We start from the raw sequence: 18,672 nt of genomic DNA, 5'->3' as shown, positions 1-18,672 counted from the left end.
TAAAAAATGCAAACAACGCTTATCAGCATTTCAAAAGGAACAATTAAAAATAATACTGCTTAATTTACAACATTGCTCATGCATTATGTGCATAATTTATTAATACTATTTTCCCCCTTGCCGTTAGACTAACCGTGGGAGATTTTCATGGTTTTCCTCTTCATATAACGCAAATGCGGGCTAGTTCCATTAAAAAGTCCTAGAAGAAGGCGAATCCAGGAGTTATCTTGTCGTCTGGATTGTGTTCAAAATTACAAGGCTACGGAGTTGAACATTAGTAGTCGTACACAAACAATTGGGACGGCAGTTCAAGGACCGTTATAAAATCAAATAAAAAATATTATTAATTTGAAAGAAAAAATAAATACTGAACAACTTTCATTCTATGAACCTATGCTTCTCATTCTCATACCTCTGTCCATCAAAGTTAGCCCGCTTAGCAAAGATATAACAATTCCAAAACAAGCTTTAGCTAACTTTTGAGCCAAAAACTGATAATTTTTACCACAGAACTCTTTACTCATTTTAACAACTCGTCATCCTACCATACAACTTAAGGATCTAGCAAACACAAGTTTCAATTTTGCTTTTAAATGTTAACTAACCCATTACAAGAAAACGTTGGGTGTTAGCGAAACAAACATTTTCGTTAGGCCAAAATAGGTTTTAGCTAACTTTCAGTCTAGTAGCCGCTAATTAGAAATTTTGAAACCAGACTTTAGTCGATTATACAAAATGCCATTAGGTCACGAGAGTTCAACAAACATTTTCGTTGACCAATCAAAAAAAATAATGCCAAATGAAAATTTTATTTTTTTCCGTCTAAAAATACCAAAATTGGGTTTTGTCCTAAAATGTAAGCCCGTTGCAAGAAACTGTTAGCCCTACACTACCAATCAAAAGATGTAGACAAAATAATTTTTAGCTGATTTTTAACACAGAATCCGCAACTTAAAAATTTTCCTTAAAACGTTAGCTCATTTTTAGAAATCAGTCAATGATAACCAGGTTCCGATTTACAAGGTTTATAATATTACCAGGTTTATGATTTAGAAACTGCAAGTTTGACCTTCGCTTTTATACGTTAACTCACAATAGGAAATTGTAGGCCAAACCAAAAATTTTTGTTAGCAAATCAATTTATCGAAAAATATGGCCTAAGTCTTTGTTAACTATAAACAAGTTTGAATTTCATCATAAAACGTTACTTCATTGCAGAAAATTGTAAGCACAGAAAAATTTTGCGATTTGTTAGAAAGGATGATGTTGTAGAAACATTCAGTGTATTTAATAATCTTGACCACTTAATCAAAGCTTAGGAATCAATTTAACGATCATATATCTAATAAAGTCAGTAAATATTATGAATTGTGATCATTATTGACAATAAGCAGCTCGCACGTAGTAGTTGGCGTTTCTGCTAAAACGTATTGTCTGAGTATAGGTACTGTAATTAGCTCAGAATATATTGGTAAAACAACGTTTGCTTAGTTTTTCGTATGAGACAATGTAAAATATAAAAAATAATTGTTTGTTAACAAACTTGTGGGCCCAACTCAAAAATCCTGAAAATTTCTTGAGTAAAGTCATTAACGACGCAATTCAAAAAATTAACGCTTTTATAAATTCAAATTTTTGATATTTTCAAAACATGAAATTCTAAATAAATTATATGCAGCATAATTTAAATGGATAATTATGTATAAGTTTGCTTTTATGTCTAATCACATTTATTATTATATGAGAAAAAATATTTACAAATAAAAGAGCTGCCAAGTATAAATTATAGTTCTAATAATTCTAAATAAAATGTACAAGAATTTTTATAAGTAAATGCAATCGATGATTTTTTTGAAATTACGGGATCTTCGGTTTCCGAAAACTGCCGGCTAGCGGTTAGCTAAAAATCAGGAAATTCGGATTTTTTCCGGAGCACAATCATCTCAGCTTTTAGCTTAATTAAAACCATTACATTGCAGAATGTTTAAAGTTTAATACAAACCATACTGCTACCGTATTAAAATTTTATGTTTAAAATGTTGCAAAGCAATAAATTACATTTTCATATAAATTTCTGGAATATAGACTGATATGAATGTTTTTGATGCATCATCATTTATATTGATTTGTAAATGATTCAAAAATAAACAACAATATGGTCTATTCAAAATGATGTTTATGGTGAATAAAGAGCAAAGCTGGAGAAAACTACGAAAATTTCCTGTTGCTTTCATGTAAGCTTGTGCGATGTATTAAAATTAAAAGCATTGAATTTGACATATTTTCACATCAGAAGATGCCTGAATGTTCACTCTACCTCTACAAAAATATAATTCCAATTCACTAGTATATAAGACATGTTAACTCGATTCCATGGAGGGGAACCTTTTCATAAATGAAGGTTGACTTCCCTCCCCACATTGATGAACTTAGGGCGAGATGTGAACACGCCTACCTTGGTAGAAACGCCCACTACGATTTGAACACTCTTACTTCGCTGGATGGTCTTCATTGAACAGTTATACTGCGACATCGTCCTCCCCCCGCTGTTGCATCTCAGTCTCGATCACACAATAACGTATACACTCGACTGCTAAAGGCAACACAGGAGAGACCACGACCGTGAATTTAATACAACTCTCACGATCAGCACTCAAAAAGTAAGGGGATCTTAATACAGCTCTCCCGGCTTTTCTCAAAAAACAGTAATGGGCAAACTAGTGGTATCCGTTCATCGTATTCTATCACAGATAAAATTCTGGTGGGGGAGTTCTGTAGTGTATCTACCATTACAATAATACAATTCCAATTCTCTAGCATATAAGACATGTTAACTCGATTCTACTTTGGGGTACCTTTACATAGAGGAAGGTTGACATTGTCGATAACTACTATCCCCACATTCTTAGCAGTCACCACTTTTTCCTTTAACATATGAGTTGGTGACCGATATCAATACACCCAAAAAGATGACATTTCAAAGCAACATTTTACAAACTTTTGTTTTACTTTGATTAAATTATGTGTTTTTTATAAAAAAAATTCCCATTATAAATAATCTTAGGCTATAAAAATTTAATAAAACAATAAAACTAATAAATATGTAACGAAATTTGGTTAATCAAACTGGTTTTTAAAGAACGTGATGTAAAAATATTTGAAAGGGGCAAAATATATTTCATGTATATATTAACCGTTAAGGAATTCTCCTTCTACATGATTTTATCAACCATGAATTGATGGATTTTGAGCTCCTTGAGTATCAGATAAAAGCAGGCAAAAGATTCCCTTAAATCCTTCATTGTTTGCAAGATAGAACAAATTGAAAAAAAAAATAATTCCGTACTTTAAACAATTCCTATTTGCATACCGTTGCCTTTCAACACTAAAATACCATACATCAATTTCAAACCTAACTCTGTTGGGCTGAAATTCAATTTATAGAATTTCTACCTTTTTTAAATATGAAGGTTAAATTTTTCCTCCAAGTGATGGACCACTAATTTTGGAAACTCGAAATCACGTCGCTACGATGACAGTATAAATTTTTTTCGGTAGTTTACCAGCATCTAGAAAAGAAAAGCTTGAATTTTTTCATTAAACATTAACTCAGTCTAAGGAATCATTAGTGCTACAAAAGTTTTCGTTAATCAGAATACCCAAATAACTTAAATCTAGAACAAATATTTGCTCATTTATGGCCTAGAAAACACAAGTCTGATATTTGCCTTCAAACGTTAATTCATTGTAAGAAAACGTTATCACTATGTTCGTGGAATAAACTTTAGTTAGCCCTAAAGTTAAAACGTTTTAACGATATTCTGATCAAAATTACAAATTTGAATTTCACAGCCAAACACTAGTCCACTGTAGGAATTTGTTAGCCCAACAAACAATTTCGGCCCTACCTCCATCAATTAAATGAAACGGCCAAAACTAACTTTTATCAAACCTCAAATTTAATTTAGAACACTGATTCATTTAAGTCATTGCCGAAACAAGTTTCAGTAAACTTTTCCCGATAAACCACAGGTGTAAAATAGATACAGCGCAGAAGTAAATTAATTTGTTTTCAAACCAACTGAAATTGAATTACATACAAAACAATTTTTAGTTTACTTTTGACCTTGGAAGTGTAATGTTTCGATTTAATGATAGTGCTCTGCTAGAAATCTTAATTCCACATTGGTTTGATAAAATTTATAATCAGGAGTTTTTTTTTTATCTCTCAGGTTTTACACATTTGTTTTACCAGGGCATTTGAATAGTTATAGATGAGGACTGTTCCGAATTTTTTTTTGTGTCTCAAGTTCTCAGAGTTTTTTATTTTATTTTATATCCGTCGGTGAACAGCCGACCCAATTTCGGGTTTACGACAACTATTGTTCAACTCCGTAGCCTTGTAATTTTGAACCAATCCAGAAGACTAGGAAACTCCTGGATCAGTACCCCCACAGGTATTGATTCGTTATGGGAACGTGGAGGACTTTGCAAATCGACGTATTTAACGTGCATCAGTCACCATTTACGAAACGGGGAATCTTCAGCAGGCAGGGATCGAACATACGAACTCTTGGACATGGGCCTAAAGCCCTACCAACCAGGCTTTTATTCAAATTCTCTCTATTACGTGCTGAAAACTACAAATTTCAAATTTGCCTACAAACGTTAGAATTTTTTTTAGAAAATATTTAGTGCTCGTAGCTCCACAAAAATTTGCATAAATTCTGCAGCCAATACAAAAAAGTTATAATTCAAAAAGTGTAGGCAAATTATTATCCAGGGAAAAGTTTTTTTGACATAGAAATCACAAAATTGAGTTGTCCTAAAATGTAAGCTCGTTTCTGGAAACTGTTAGCCTTACACTACCAATCGAAAGATGTTGACAAAACAAGTTTTAGCTGATTTTTAACATAAAAGCCGCAACATTTGCCTTCCAATGTTAGCCCTTTGTTAGAAATCAATGATAGCCTCAAAAAACGTTCGCGATCAAAACCACCAAAACAACCAATTTCTGACATGAAAACTACAATTTTGAATTGTGATTCTTAACCATAGACCATTATGGAAAATCGTTAGCCTAAGTTTTCCTGCAAATATTAGAAAAATTAAGACAATAATTTTTTTCCAAATGACAATTCATTAAAGGAAATTTTATGTCCACGTTAGCTGGACAAAATATTTAGATAGCCCAGCCGTCAAAAACAGCTCTGACCATTACAAGTTTCAGGCAACTATGTACTATGAAAATATTTTGAACTATGAAAAATTAACCCGTGAAGGAAAATCCTAACAAAAATCTTTTTTTGTCCGATCACCAAAAAATGGCTGTATTGTGTTTTAACTAATTCGTTTCCTAGAAAGTTTGATTATCGAGTCAAATCTTTAGTTCATTACAGTAAATCATCAGCCTTCGTGGAGGACTTTTTGATGGAACTAACTCGCATTTACGTTACATGGAGAGGAAAACCACGAAGACCTCCCACGGTTACCCTGACGGCAAAGGGACCCATGATCCGTCTACCACTGAGGATATTTCACAGTGGTCGGTGCAAGCTGGATACGGATTCGTATCAACCATCCATCGCTAGGATTCGAACCCGATTCACCTCATTGGCAGGCGAATCCCCTGAGTCATCGCGGCTCATGCAATTCAGAACCTCCGAAAATAGTATTGCTCAAAACAAATTTTTCCAATCTTTAGAAAAATTGAACATTGTCGACAAATGTTGTATTATACCAGTTATTTATGAAATGTCAGTTACTTTTAAAATTATTTATGAAATTACTTACAAAAATTCTGATAGAAACACAAACGATATCCCGCAGTGAATAAAACATGAATACGCTTATTTTGCATTTCAGAACTTTTATAAGAATTCGCCATCTAAATTTAAACCGATAAGCTACTTCAAGAAGAAAGGCAGACGAAAAAATTCATAAATGAATAAGTCAAAGAAAATAATTATCTATACTTTTCATTTAAGTTTTTAATAGTTAAAATTCTCCTAATTTCATAACGTAGTTTTTAATATTGTTATTCTAAATATTTATTACTTTTTTAATTATAATCTAATTATTTTTCAATATGATTATATTCTCTTAAATTTAAAGGTCTATAAACAATTGTGAAATTTTTAATATTTTAATGAACCTAAATTATTATTTTGTTAGGATAATTAGCGTTTAAAGTTGTTTCCTAATGATTAAGTATAAGCAAATTGCCATTAACGGCATATTTCAAAATCAGGTTTCTAAATTTAACCCAACTCTACAAATTATTATTATCTAACAATATGTAGCTAAAAAAGTGTCGATGTATGCATTAAATTTTTTTTAATAATAAAAGTTAAAACTTAAAATAAAGCATTTAAAGCGTCATTTACAACTAGTAAAATATTTCTATTTGTCTAAAATGGTGCTTAATTTAATATTTTGGCCAAGAAAATTTTTTTAAACTATGTTTTTGAAAGGAAATAATATGTTAATTGCATAAAGTTTAAAACCTGAAATCAAGATAAAGTCGAAATTATTTTTACAGAGAGAATAATGCAAAGTTTTCATAATATCTTTGCTTGCGATCTCCGAGATCTGAGTGCAGCGTGACGTCATGGGGAGGGAAATCGTAGCTTCAGCTCTAAGAGCGAAATGAACTAGCTCTGCATTCATACATTCATTCATTCATCCACAGATCGTAATTTTGGCTTGAACTCGATTAATCTTCGATTCCGTACCCGCTGAGGTATGATTTGTTATAGGAACATGGCAGACTTTGCCACTCGACATATTTAACGTGCAACAGTCACCATGTCTTCGATCGTCGGGGTTTGAACCCACGAACTGTCGGACATGGGTCCAGCGCCCTATCGACCAGGCCCGAAATATGTTCCAGTCAGACTTTAGCATACCGAAGTAATTCGATACAGTACATTATCCATCAAAATAAATTTTATCTACCCATCAAAAATAAATTTGGTAAAATAGATTTTAGCTAATTCATTACTTTAAGAACCACAATCTTAAATTTCGCCACCAATTTTTAAACCATTATTGGAAATCGGAAACACAGCAAATTTCGTTAGCTAACCAACTAGAAAAAAAGTAACGGTCAAAATTTTTCCAAAAAAGGGTAAATTTTACAAGCGATAGTGTCAAATGATAGTTTCAAAAAAGGTAAGCTTTTCTTAAACCTTGAATAATATACTACAAGTTTTAAATTTAATTCACGTTTATTTTATTTATAGCTATGATTTTAAAACGTGAATCTATGAGAATAAATATAATTTAAAATCAACAGTAATTGAAATGAAAAATATGTGTTGAAAAGCAAAATTATTGGAGAAATGGTACTAATTTATATAGGAAAAGCATAAAGAATTGCCATACAATTATTGACGCCAACGATGCCATGGCGCACTTGATAATAGGTTCTAATTGAAATAAAAGAAAAGTATGTCCTAAGAAAAGGTACTTGTTCTTTTAGGGGAACGGTGAAAAATCACCATACTATTATCGACTTCAATGAAGCTTAATTTTGATAATCTGTACAAATTTAAATTTAAAAAAATAAGCGGCGCACTAAAAGGAAAAATTTTGGTAGTAAGAACTAAATAAAATGTTAAAAAAATGCTGTTCAGTTATATGTTGTTCAGTTACGTCGCACTAGAGCTGCACAATGAGCTATTGGCGACGGTCTGGGAAACATCCCAGAGAATTATCCGAAAACGTGCCATCATAATTTTGATCCTCTGCAGAGGATCTGGCACCTCCGATTCGGTAGCCCGACGACCTGCACGCGAAGTTGAACACTTTAAGGTAGAACAGTTTAACGAGAACCAATACCGCACACCCTCGGTCCCCAGGCAGACTGATCCAAGTGGTCACACACCCGCACACTGACCTCAGCCAGTGATTCTTGACTTCGGTGATCTGCTGGGAACCGTGTCTTAACGATCAGTCCACTGCAGGACTATATATTTTATGAACAATTAAACAAAATTAATAGAGAAATGCTACTATTTAGTTGTGGAGAAATTTAAAAAAATCGCCATATTATTATTGACACCAATGATGCTTCATTTTAATTAAAGACACTACAGGAAATATGGTAATGGATGCAATTTCGATAGTTATTAAATGTCGGAATATATAGGGCATCAATACTGGTGAAGCTTTAATACAAATGCTGTGGGAAAAAAAAAGTTTTTTTTTTTTTTTTTTTTTTTTAAATCTCTTTAAAGGGATATAAGTATCTCTCGATGGTGTTAAGTTTTGACTAGAAATAAGTTGACCTAGAACATCATGCCAAATGATTCTAAACAGAGTTTAGCTTTATTAAATGAATTGTTAAAACTTGTTTTATTAATCTGATGACGTAAAACTATCGGAAAATGTGATATGAAATCACCGTGCTCTTATAACAAAGATATTTTCGCTTTATGTGTAAAACAAAATTTTATTAGGTGGTTTTACAATTAAATTTAGAGATTGAAGAAGTCAACAAAAATCTAGTATATATAATTCTCTTACGTGGCTCCCAAATTTTGGGTGTATTTCTTTTCCGCCGGTGGCAACGTTTGCTTTGTTTTGTTTACGTTACTATTTCTCTTACACGGCGAATCGACCAATGATTGCTGCTAAAAATGTCACATGCCAAATCTAGTGAGGTGGCTCAACATATAGCGCTTTTAAAAACGGAAACTGAAATAACCAGAGGACATCAGCTGCGGCAATCTCATACTATTAAGCTAGGCAGAAGTGAGTAGTCTTTGTCGATAGATCTCTATTTTAGTATTTTGTCGAAAGCGCATTTTTTCATGAATTCATTTGACGATTTTTGATTTAGATCACGAATTATACTATAGCACATTTCTAATAGGTTTAACGAATTACATGCCATTTATTTGAATTCAAATTTATTTTAATGACTTAGTATTTACTAAAAAGATGTAATTTTGAAAAAAAAAAGTTTAGATGGATATGAATGATTGTTTTGAATTCTTAAAATTTTGTGCTTTTGCAAAGTACCTAAGTTAGTAGCAATTTTCGGGGGTTGGCGAGCGTTAGCGAGCAGGGGGCGCTGCCCACTAGTTTTAGAAAATATTTAATTCTTGCACAAACAGGATGGTCTAAACAAAATGATCGATCTAAACGAAAGTAACTATATTTTACGTTTTTTTTTATACAATAGTTTACAAATAATATATTCTGCACATTTTACTAAAATAATACTTCGTTAGAAATGTTTTTTATTTTTTATTTTCAATTACTCGCATTAGTACTTAATTCACATAACCAACTATAAACAAAGTATATGAACCTTCAGATAAAAAATTAAAAAATAGATTTAAAAAAATAATTTCCTAACTGTAAGAATTAGCTATCGAATTCCACGCTTGTTCCATTTTTAACAGAATAAAATTAAAGAATGTGAACAGCTATTGTATTTAAATGTATTGTTTGTATTCTTTTGGTTGTATATAAATTTAATGCTTGCATTTTTTTTTAAATATCTGTGATTATTAAGTCTAATTACGTAAAAAGTTTTGCTTAACGTGGTCTTAAAATTTTTATCTAATTAGGTTATGAAATTTTTCATATGAATTCATTGTGCAATGTATGATTGCGCTTTGATTTTAATTTTGATTAATAATAAAATGAATGGAGAAGAAGGAACCCGTATTTAAAATATTCCGTATCTTTCATTTCTTTGACAATTGATATAAATGAAGTAATTATAAACGCATTTTTAAAATTAGGCTGCATAATCCTTTTTCTACAATATCTATTTACAGGGTATCTGCTACATTTTAGATTTTCAAATTCATGACTTTCTAGGACTAATTCCAAGAATTTTTCATGACTGCACGAAGTTACTATTTCACCCAGCAAAAACACAACAATAAATTTAAAATAGCATTATAATAACATTAATTGAAATGATAGGCATAACCAAAGCTGTTATACTCTGCATCTTCATATTTCTAGATTTTAAATTTAAAAAAAAAAAACAGAATTGAAAGAGTTGAAGCAATAAAATAGCTGAAAAAAACACAAAAGAAAATAATTTTTTTTTTCTGCAGAATTATATTCTTAAGAAACTTTTCTTGTTCATCGGAACGGAAAGAAATACTCCTGATTTTTCTGTTCTCATTTTGGAATAAAACAAATTCGCCAATTACTGGCTTGCTTCAGCAGAAAATTTGCAATTGATAAAATAAAAAATTATAACAAAAATTCTGAAATCACAGAAGTTTAAAAGATAATTCTCTCCAGATATGCTTTTTCTTTAATTTTTGAAAGAACACCATATTTTTTAAAGAACATGATAAAACATTTTATATTTTAATAAAATATAACTGAGTCGGGATTTTGTTTCAAATTCAGATATTCGGAATGCAATGAAATAAAGGGGGACAAAATTCCATTTTAAAAATTAAATATTTCGGCGACTTTCTACGATTTTTTTTTTAAAAAAAATAGTTAAAATCATGACATTTCGTGGGATTTTATCGAATTTTATATTTTATGCAGGAAGTGGATTGGTACTCGGAAGGATAAAATATTCTTTAAAAAAATTATTCTGTGTGTTTTTCAAAATTAATCTATTATCTGTAGATTTTTGAGTTGAAGTTATTAGAATAATATTATTGAATAATTGAAGATTATAATCTTTAATTTTTTTTTTTTAAATTTAGTATTTTAAGGTATTTTTATAGATAAAATCCTTAATATTTATACAGGGTGGTTCCAAATTCTTGGAACAAATTTTAAGGGTAGGTACAGAACATTGTAAAATCATTTATGGAATAGGATTACGTATCATTTATTGTATGAACGCAAGTGAGGCAGTTAGGTGCAAACACAAAAAATAAGAGACGAAAGGAACGACAAATTTTTTTATTGAAAGCGTTGTTGACAAGAGTAATGTTTACAATAACTTTTCAAAATTGCGTTCACCAGTACCGATACGTGCTTGACAGAGTCGGTGGAGCGATTGGCGCGCACGTTCAAAGATGCCAGTTATTTCACGCACACGTGCAGCTCTTTCGGATATTCGAGCAACTAAAATGGGCTGGCGCATCATCATGCTGAAACCACATGCGGTGACGAATCTCGACTGGAATATCCTGCAGTAGTTCTGGCAACACATGTTCTAGAAAAATAAGATAACACGCCATTAAGTCACGTCAGTAGTAAGTATGGGCCAATCAAAAAGTCGTTGACAAAACCAGCCCACACATCCATACAGAATCGTCGTTAATGCGCATGTGGTCGCGTTGCGTGTGGATTCTCGGTTACTCTACACATGGGAATTACGCGTAATTAAGTCACACCTTCGCGTGTAAGCGTCACCTCATCTGTAAATAGTGACGTATAAAGTACGTTTTCAGCGCCCATTGCTGTACCACCCAATGAAAAGCCCAGGCGGAAAGGATTATCTGCTGGACTCAAAGCTTAAACTCGCTGAAAATGGAAGGGGTGTCAGCGATTTTAATTTAATATTCTACAAACTGTCTGATGACTTAGACCTACATGATGAGCAACAGCTTTTGTACGTAACTCGTGTCTATCAGCCACAATGTCCAAGATGCTTTCTTCCAGGCTTGGACTGCTCGCACTTGTTCGTCGACCAGTTTCATGTCTGGTGAAATAGAAAAAACCCGTTTCACGAAGTTGACGATGTAACAGCTGAAAAATTTTGTGAGCCGGCATTCGTCGATCCGAAAACTGTGCGTGATACATTCGTTGCGCAACTCTGCCGTTACCATTTGTACTTCCGTGCATGCAATGCATATCTTATTTTTTGACATACGTAAAGTCTTCCATCGTAGAATTTAGCGTAATTGAGAATGGGGCTTTCCTTTGGCAGCCAACCAACCGATTACGGTAGCCTGCGCAACCAACCGATAACTAAATTTCTCTTTTTTTTTTATTTCTCCTGTTTCAGTCTCATCGCGTCACTTGCGTCCATACATTCCTGAACAGTAAATGATTGTTACAAAGTCCGGTATCTAACTTACCATGAATTCGGGAACACCCTGTATATATATATATATATATATATATATATATATATATATATATATATACTACTTAAAGTACAATATTGCTGTCTGAAAACTTCATCTTGACGTATAAACCTTTTTTCCAGCAAAACTAATTATATATATTAATTATTCCTTTTTTAAAACAGTAACGTTGAAAAGCATTTTATACAAAAGAGTTGTAAAGTTTGGAAGATTGTTGTGCAGTAGTTTTCCATAGTCACCACCTTTAATATTGATTTCAAAATTTTTGTCAAAAATGAAGTAATGCATATTAGTGCACTCACATTATTATTTAAGCGAGGAGAAAAAAAAACATAGGATCAAAAACTGTCGAATCAAAGGTAATGGATGGGATGGGATGAAAACCAGTAACTGATGAAATTAGGAGTTTCTAAATCACATTTAAACTACTCTTTCGTTTCTTTAAGGCATTCAAACAAGTTTTGATTTTTCAGTAAGTACCATCTTCAGTTTGATAGATATTTTTTCTCTTCTCTGAAATATTAATTATGTTAATGTTATATACTATTTTGCTTAAATAATATTTATTAAAAAATGTATATAAAGGGCAATCAATATGAAATAATCTGTATGCGTAATTGTTTGTTAGCTAGTTAATTTTGAAAGGTGTTCCGTAAATACCACTTTCAGTATATATTTTTGAAATTTTTGTCAAAATTGAAGCAATTGAAGTTAGTGCTCGTCAATTAATATTTTAGTAAAGAAAGAAACAAAAAATACTATCCCAGCGAATCACTTTAAAAAGGAAAGCGTGGTTAAAGGAATCAAAACCTGTTTGATTGCCAAAATAAAACGGAGAGTAGTTGAAACCTGATCTTTATGAATATTTCCTACTTTTATAAGACAATCAAACTGGTTTTGTTGTCTTTATTTTTCACTTTTGTCTAGAAATTTGAAGAAGTTGGATGATTCATTTCTTTATTCTTTCAATATTAAATTATCTCCGAATTAAGATTAATTTGCATCTCCCAACTTGCTAAGTTATTTTGTTTTGAGAGGGGTACTGAAAAGCCCAATACTAAGGGTGATTAGTTCAAGCATCCAGTATATAATTTCTTTATTTCAGGTTTCTTGAAGCATATATTCATATATAGTCTCACGCATAATCGGGAATTCCGTCAGAGGTCAGCACAGCGTCATCTTATGATTTTGAACTGATATCGAATACCACGTGTTACGTGATTTTAAAACTTATAATATTTTCAGTATAATTATTGTAGGCAGAAACTTAATAAATTACAAGACAAATATAATAAGTTAGGCAAATATATAAAATTAATAAGTTACAAGGTAAACCAAAATTTTTATAAAAAGAGACACTGAAAAGTTAAGACATTTATTTATTTATGCAAAAATATCACATTTTCACACTAATAGAGGTTTTGGAATAATTTATTTGGTTTAATTTATTTTAATCTAATTTTGAGTAAAGTTAATCAGCAAATAGGTAAAGGAAAATATTTTCCTTACAGCTTATTATGAGCCACCAAACTTGTTTGATTAAATAATAAATTCGCAAGTAATAAGTTAAAATTTTTCGCTAGCATGAATAAATAAAACTAAAGTGATAAAATATAAAAACCAATTAATGTAATAAAAGATAAAAACCAAATTTTTTACTAGAAAACCTATTCATTTAAAATGGTAAAACTTCATTACTAATAGAATTTATATGGAGTTAAAAAATTCGGATTTTATCATTTTTAAAAATGTTTTCTTCATTAAAAAGAAAGCGATGGAGAATCCTTTTGTCTGGAAAAATTCGTGTGCATAAAAAAATTGAAGTTGATTATAGTACATATAGTTCGTTAGAAGCATCTTGAGAGTTTCTTTTTTCTCGCGAGTGAAGAAAATAAGAAATTTTTCTAATGATGTTTTTAAGGAATGCGTTTAGCAATCCTTTAGATCTTAAGAGAGCTAGTATCTCCGAGAAGTTATTTAAAAAAAAAACGGTTACATGAATGGTGTATAAAATTTAAAATTTGCAATGTATAAGACAGTTAACAAAGAAAAGTAAGGATGGAACTTTTAACTTACATTCTTTATCTTTCAAAAGCAAGAATTCCTCTTTTTCTGCTTAAAGAGAAGGAGCCAAGTAATGTTAGAGTCAATCTAGCAGATTATAATGAGTCAGGCATACACTTTTATGTCGGGTAATTGTGAACAAATCCTCAAAAGCTGAAAAATAATAAATTAGAATTTAAAATCAACCGTTTTTTCTGATTACAGGAATCGTGAAAAAAATTTTAATTGATAATATTCAATAGTTTACCATATTATTTGTTTAAATTAAAATATTAAAATTTAGTGTTTTCATTATAATTTTTTTTCACTTTTGATTCAGTGTGATTATAATTATAATTAATACCTAAATTATTTTAAGGAATCACTATCTTTTTATTGCATTATATATCACAGTATATGCTTTATTGATTGCATAAGTAAAATTTAAATTTTTATTTTATTATGGCGTTAAAGAAAAATAAGCTATTCAAATATTTGAATTTTTTTTTCTTCTAAATGAAATATTTAATAATTGAAATTTATTTTTAATGTTGAATGTCCCAACAGCATGGCAAAAATTATAAATTAAATATGATAACCAAAAATAGCGTAACAAATAATTTTGAAAATCTGTAAAATATTTTTTAAAAATTGAATTTTAATGAAGAGAGACCCGAAGAGAGTTCCGATATTTCCATTAACAGACCAAGTTTATAAGAGAGAGAAAGGGAGAGAAAGTCAATCTTAACATAAAGATAAAGTGACTAAACACAAATTGACAATGAATAGTACCCGGATACACTCAAAATACATTCAAAATAATTTTTGCGATTGAGGGAAATAAGAAATTTTGCTCATGATGGCTTTTAAAGATCTTTTTGGAGATCTTAAGAGAACTAGAATCTCCAATAAGTTATTAAAAAAACTAGTGTATAAAATTTAAAATTTGCAACGTATAAAACAGTTAAAGAAAAATAAGGATGGAACTTTTTACTTACAGTCTTTATCTCTCAAAAGCGACAATTCCTCTTCTTCTGCTTAAAGAGAAGGAGGCAGGCAATGTTAGTCAATCTGGCCGATTCCAATAAGTCAGGCATATACTTTTATGTCGGGTATTTGTGAGCAAATCCTTAAAAACTGAAATATAATAAATTAGAATTTAAATGAAGCGTTTTTTCTGATCACAGGAAGCACGAAAAAAAAATTGAAGAGAAAATGTGGAGTGGACAGTTGAATCTATGAATGCAAAAACCAAAAACCGGGATGATACTGAAAAATCACACTGAAGGGAAAAATATTTGAGAGAAATTGAATGAAGTGCTGTGAAACATATTACATAAAAACCAGAAACCGAACTGAAAATTACTTCGGAAAAATATGGTAGACATAATGAATGAAAAGCTAAAACTACATGAAAAAAAGAGAAATAAAAACTGGAAAAAAAATCTAAATCAAATAAGAAAAAAAATAAGGAAAAAATTGGAAAAACGAAACACATGAAATGTAGAATTCGAATTGGAAAATAAAACTGAATACACTGATAAGAAATTATAACACATAATTAAAAATTGAAAAAGTATTTTGCAAAAAATTTAAACCCATACTAGTATTGAAGCATGCAATGAAACAGACATTAATTTGAAACAATAAAAAAAACAGGGCATAGAAAAAAAAAGAAACGAAAAATTTGAAAACAAACTGATAAAAAAATGGGATGAAAAAGCACGAATTGAACTTCAATTGATACGAACAAAAAAATGGTATTTACATTGTAAAAAACCAGAACTAAAAAAAACTAGAAAAAAGCGAAAAGAAAAAAGAAAAAAAAGTTGATAAGTAATTTTAAAAAAATAACTTGAAAATTTGTCAGGATAAAATTTGAATATTAGAAATGTGGAAAAAGCAAGATTAAAAAACTGAGAAATGAAAAATATTGAAAAATACAACGACAGAAGTCACGGATGGAATTTATCAGATGTAGTAAAAAAATAGAAAGCTTAAATTTAAAAACAAAAATGAGAAAAAACGGTAAAACAAAGAATTGCGAAAAATATGGAGAAAAACTGGAGGAAAAGACAAGATTGAGCACATTGAAAAAAAGTATTGAAAAATATTGAAAGAATATCAATGGAAAATACCAAAAAATATAAATTGAAAACACACCAAATAGTATGGAAAGCAAAATGCAAAAAATGGGAAAAAACGTAAAACACATTTTAAAAAAACAATAGAAAACACACTGATTGAAAAATCAGTGGAAAAACAAACTGAAAAAATCCAACTGAGAACACACACACAAAGAAAGAGAAAATACCAATGGAAATTACACTGACGGAACTGATGAACTACATTGAAAAAACCAAATGAACAACACTGAAAAAACAACTCATGAACCTATTTAAAGAAATACAGATAAACCACATTGAGGGAAAAAATTCAGACGAAACAAACTAATAAAACGCTGAAAAGTAATTTTTAGTTAATTTTAAAATGAAAAGATGCGAAGTTTGTTTTAAAAAAAAATATGAGATAACATTAAAAAATTGGAAAAACTTAGAAAAAGACGAGAAAAGCAAAGAAAACTTTGAAAAGACGAAGCACGCGATACAAAGTTTGTATCATTTAAAAAAAGAAGGAGGGTAAGGTGACGAAATAGAGATGAATCGTCAAATGCAATAGAGATAATCTAATTTGTTATCAACTAAAGGAAGATAGAAAAAAAAACGCAATGGGAGAAAAGAATGAAAAAAGAGAAAAAAAGCTTTGAAATTTCACAAAAATGGAAGAAAAAAAACAATAGAAAAATAAGGAAAACACAATGGAAAAAAGGAAAATTTCACACAGGAAAAAATCGAAAAAACACTGAAAAAATAAAAATAAAAACAATGGAAAAATATTGAAATTAAAAAAACTCCATAGGAAAAAATCGGAGAAATACAATGGAAAAATGCAAAAAAACGATGAGAATACAAAAAACACAATGGTAAAAAAAGTAAACCTTTAAAAAAATCAAAAAATACACTGGAAAAAATTAAAAAAACACAATGGAAAAAAACCGAATGGAAGAAACACAATGAAAAATACACAATGGAAAAATGAAAAAACACACCTGCAAAATGAAAAAAAAACAATAGAAAAATGAGGAAAACACAATGGGAAAAAGGAAAATTTCACACAGGAAAAAATCGAAAAAACACTGAAAAAATAAAAATAAAAGCAATGGAAAAATACAATGGACATAATTGAAATTAAAAAAAACTCTATAGGAAAAATCGAAAAAATACAATGGAAAAAACAGGAAAAAACACAGATTTGAAAAATGTAAAAAAACGATGAGGGTACAAAAAACACAATGGAAAAATGTGAAAAAAACGATGAGAATACAAAAAACACAATGGAAAAAAATTAAAGAACCCTGGAAAAAATCAAAGAATACACCGGAAAAAATTTAAAAAAAAACACAATGGAAAAAAACCGAAAAAAACAGAATGGAAGAAACACAATGGAAAATACACAATGGAAAAATGAAAAAACACACCGGAAAAATGGAAAAAAAACAATAAAAAATAAGGAAAACAACGAAAAAAGGAAAATTTCACACAGAAAAAAATCGAAAAAATACTGAAAAAATAAAAACAATGGAAAAATACAATGGATAAAATTGAAATTAAAAAAACTCCATAGGAAAAATCGGAAAAATACAATGGAAAAAAGAGAAAGAAAAAACACAGTTTGGCAAAATGTAAAAAAAAACGATGAGAAAACAAAAAACACAATGGAAAAAAAAATTAAAAACTCTGGAAAAAAATCAAAAAATACACTGGAAAAAATTAAAAAAAATACACTGGAAAAAATTAAAAAAAACACAATGGAAAAAAACCGAACAAAGCAGAAAGGAAAATACACAATGGAAAAATGAAAAAACACAACGGAAAATGGTAAAAAACAATAGAAAAATAAGGAAAACATGATGGAAAAAAATGAAAATTTCACACAAGAAAAAATCGAAAAAACACTGAAAAAATAAAAACAATGGAAAAATACAATGGATATAATTGAAATTAAAAAAACTCCGTAGGAAAAATACAATGGAAAAAGTAGAAAAAAACACAGATTGGAAAAATGTAAAAAAAAAAACGCAATTGAGAAAAAATTAAAAAACCCTGGAAAAAAAATCAAAAAATACATTGGAAAAAAATTAAAAAAACACAATGGAAAAAAAACGAAAAAAACAGTAAGGAAGAAACACAATGGAAAAATGAAAAAACACACCGGAAAAATGGTAAAAAACAATAGAAAAATAAGAAAAACACAATGGAAAAAATGAAAATTTCACACAGGAAAAAATCGAAAAAACACAGAAAAAATAAAAACAATGGAAAAATACAATGGATAAAATTTAAATTAAAAAAACTCCATAAGAAAAATCGGAAAAATACAATGGAAAAAAACATAAAAACACAGATTGGATAATGTAAAAAAACGATGAGAATACAAAAAACACAATCGAAAAAAAAAATTAAAAAAACACAATGGAAAAAAACCGAAAAAAAACAGATTGGAAGAAACACAATGGAAAATACACAATGGAAAAATG

General features: G+C 29.9%; 1 long non-coding RNA gene across 1 annotated transcript; it reads right to left on the bottom strand.

Annotated features, from left to right (window-relative positions):
* Window positions 1-10,904: 10,904 nt before the first annotated feature.
* Window positions 10,905-16,280, bottom strand: LOC147812653 (uncharacterized). The gene is made up of 3 exons (XR_015432913.1): window positions 15,074-16,280; window positions 14,109-14,249; window positions 10,905-11,155 (listed from the first exon to the last, which is right to left on the bottom strand). It is a non-coding gene; the product is annotated as an uncharacterized LOC147812653 (long non-coding RNA).
* Window positions 16,281-18,672: the final 2,392 nt, after the last annotated feature.

This window comes from Parasteatoda tepidariorum, chromosome 4 (genome assembly GCF_982258835.1).
Source record: "Parasteatoda tepidariorum strain Cologne lab strain chromosome 4, Ptep-v5.0, whole genome shotgun sequence".
Taxonomy (NCBI): domain Eukaryota; kingdom Metazoa; phylum Arthropoda; class Arachnida; order Araneae; family Theridiidae; genus Parasteatoda; species Parasteatoda tepidariorum.
Note: the sequence above shows the minus strand (reverse complement) of the source record. Positions and strands in the feature narration are given on the sequence as shown.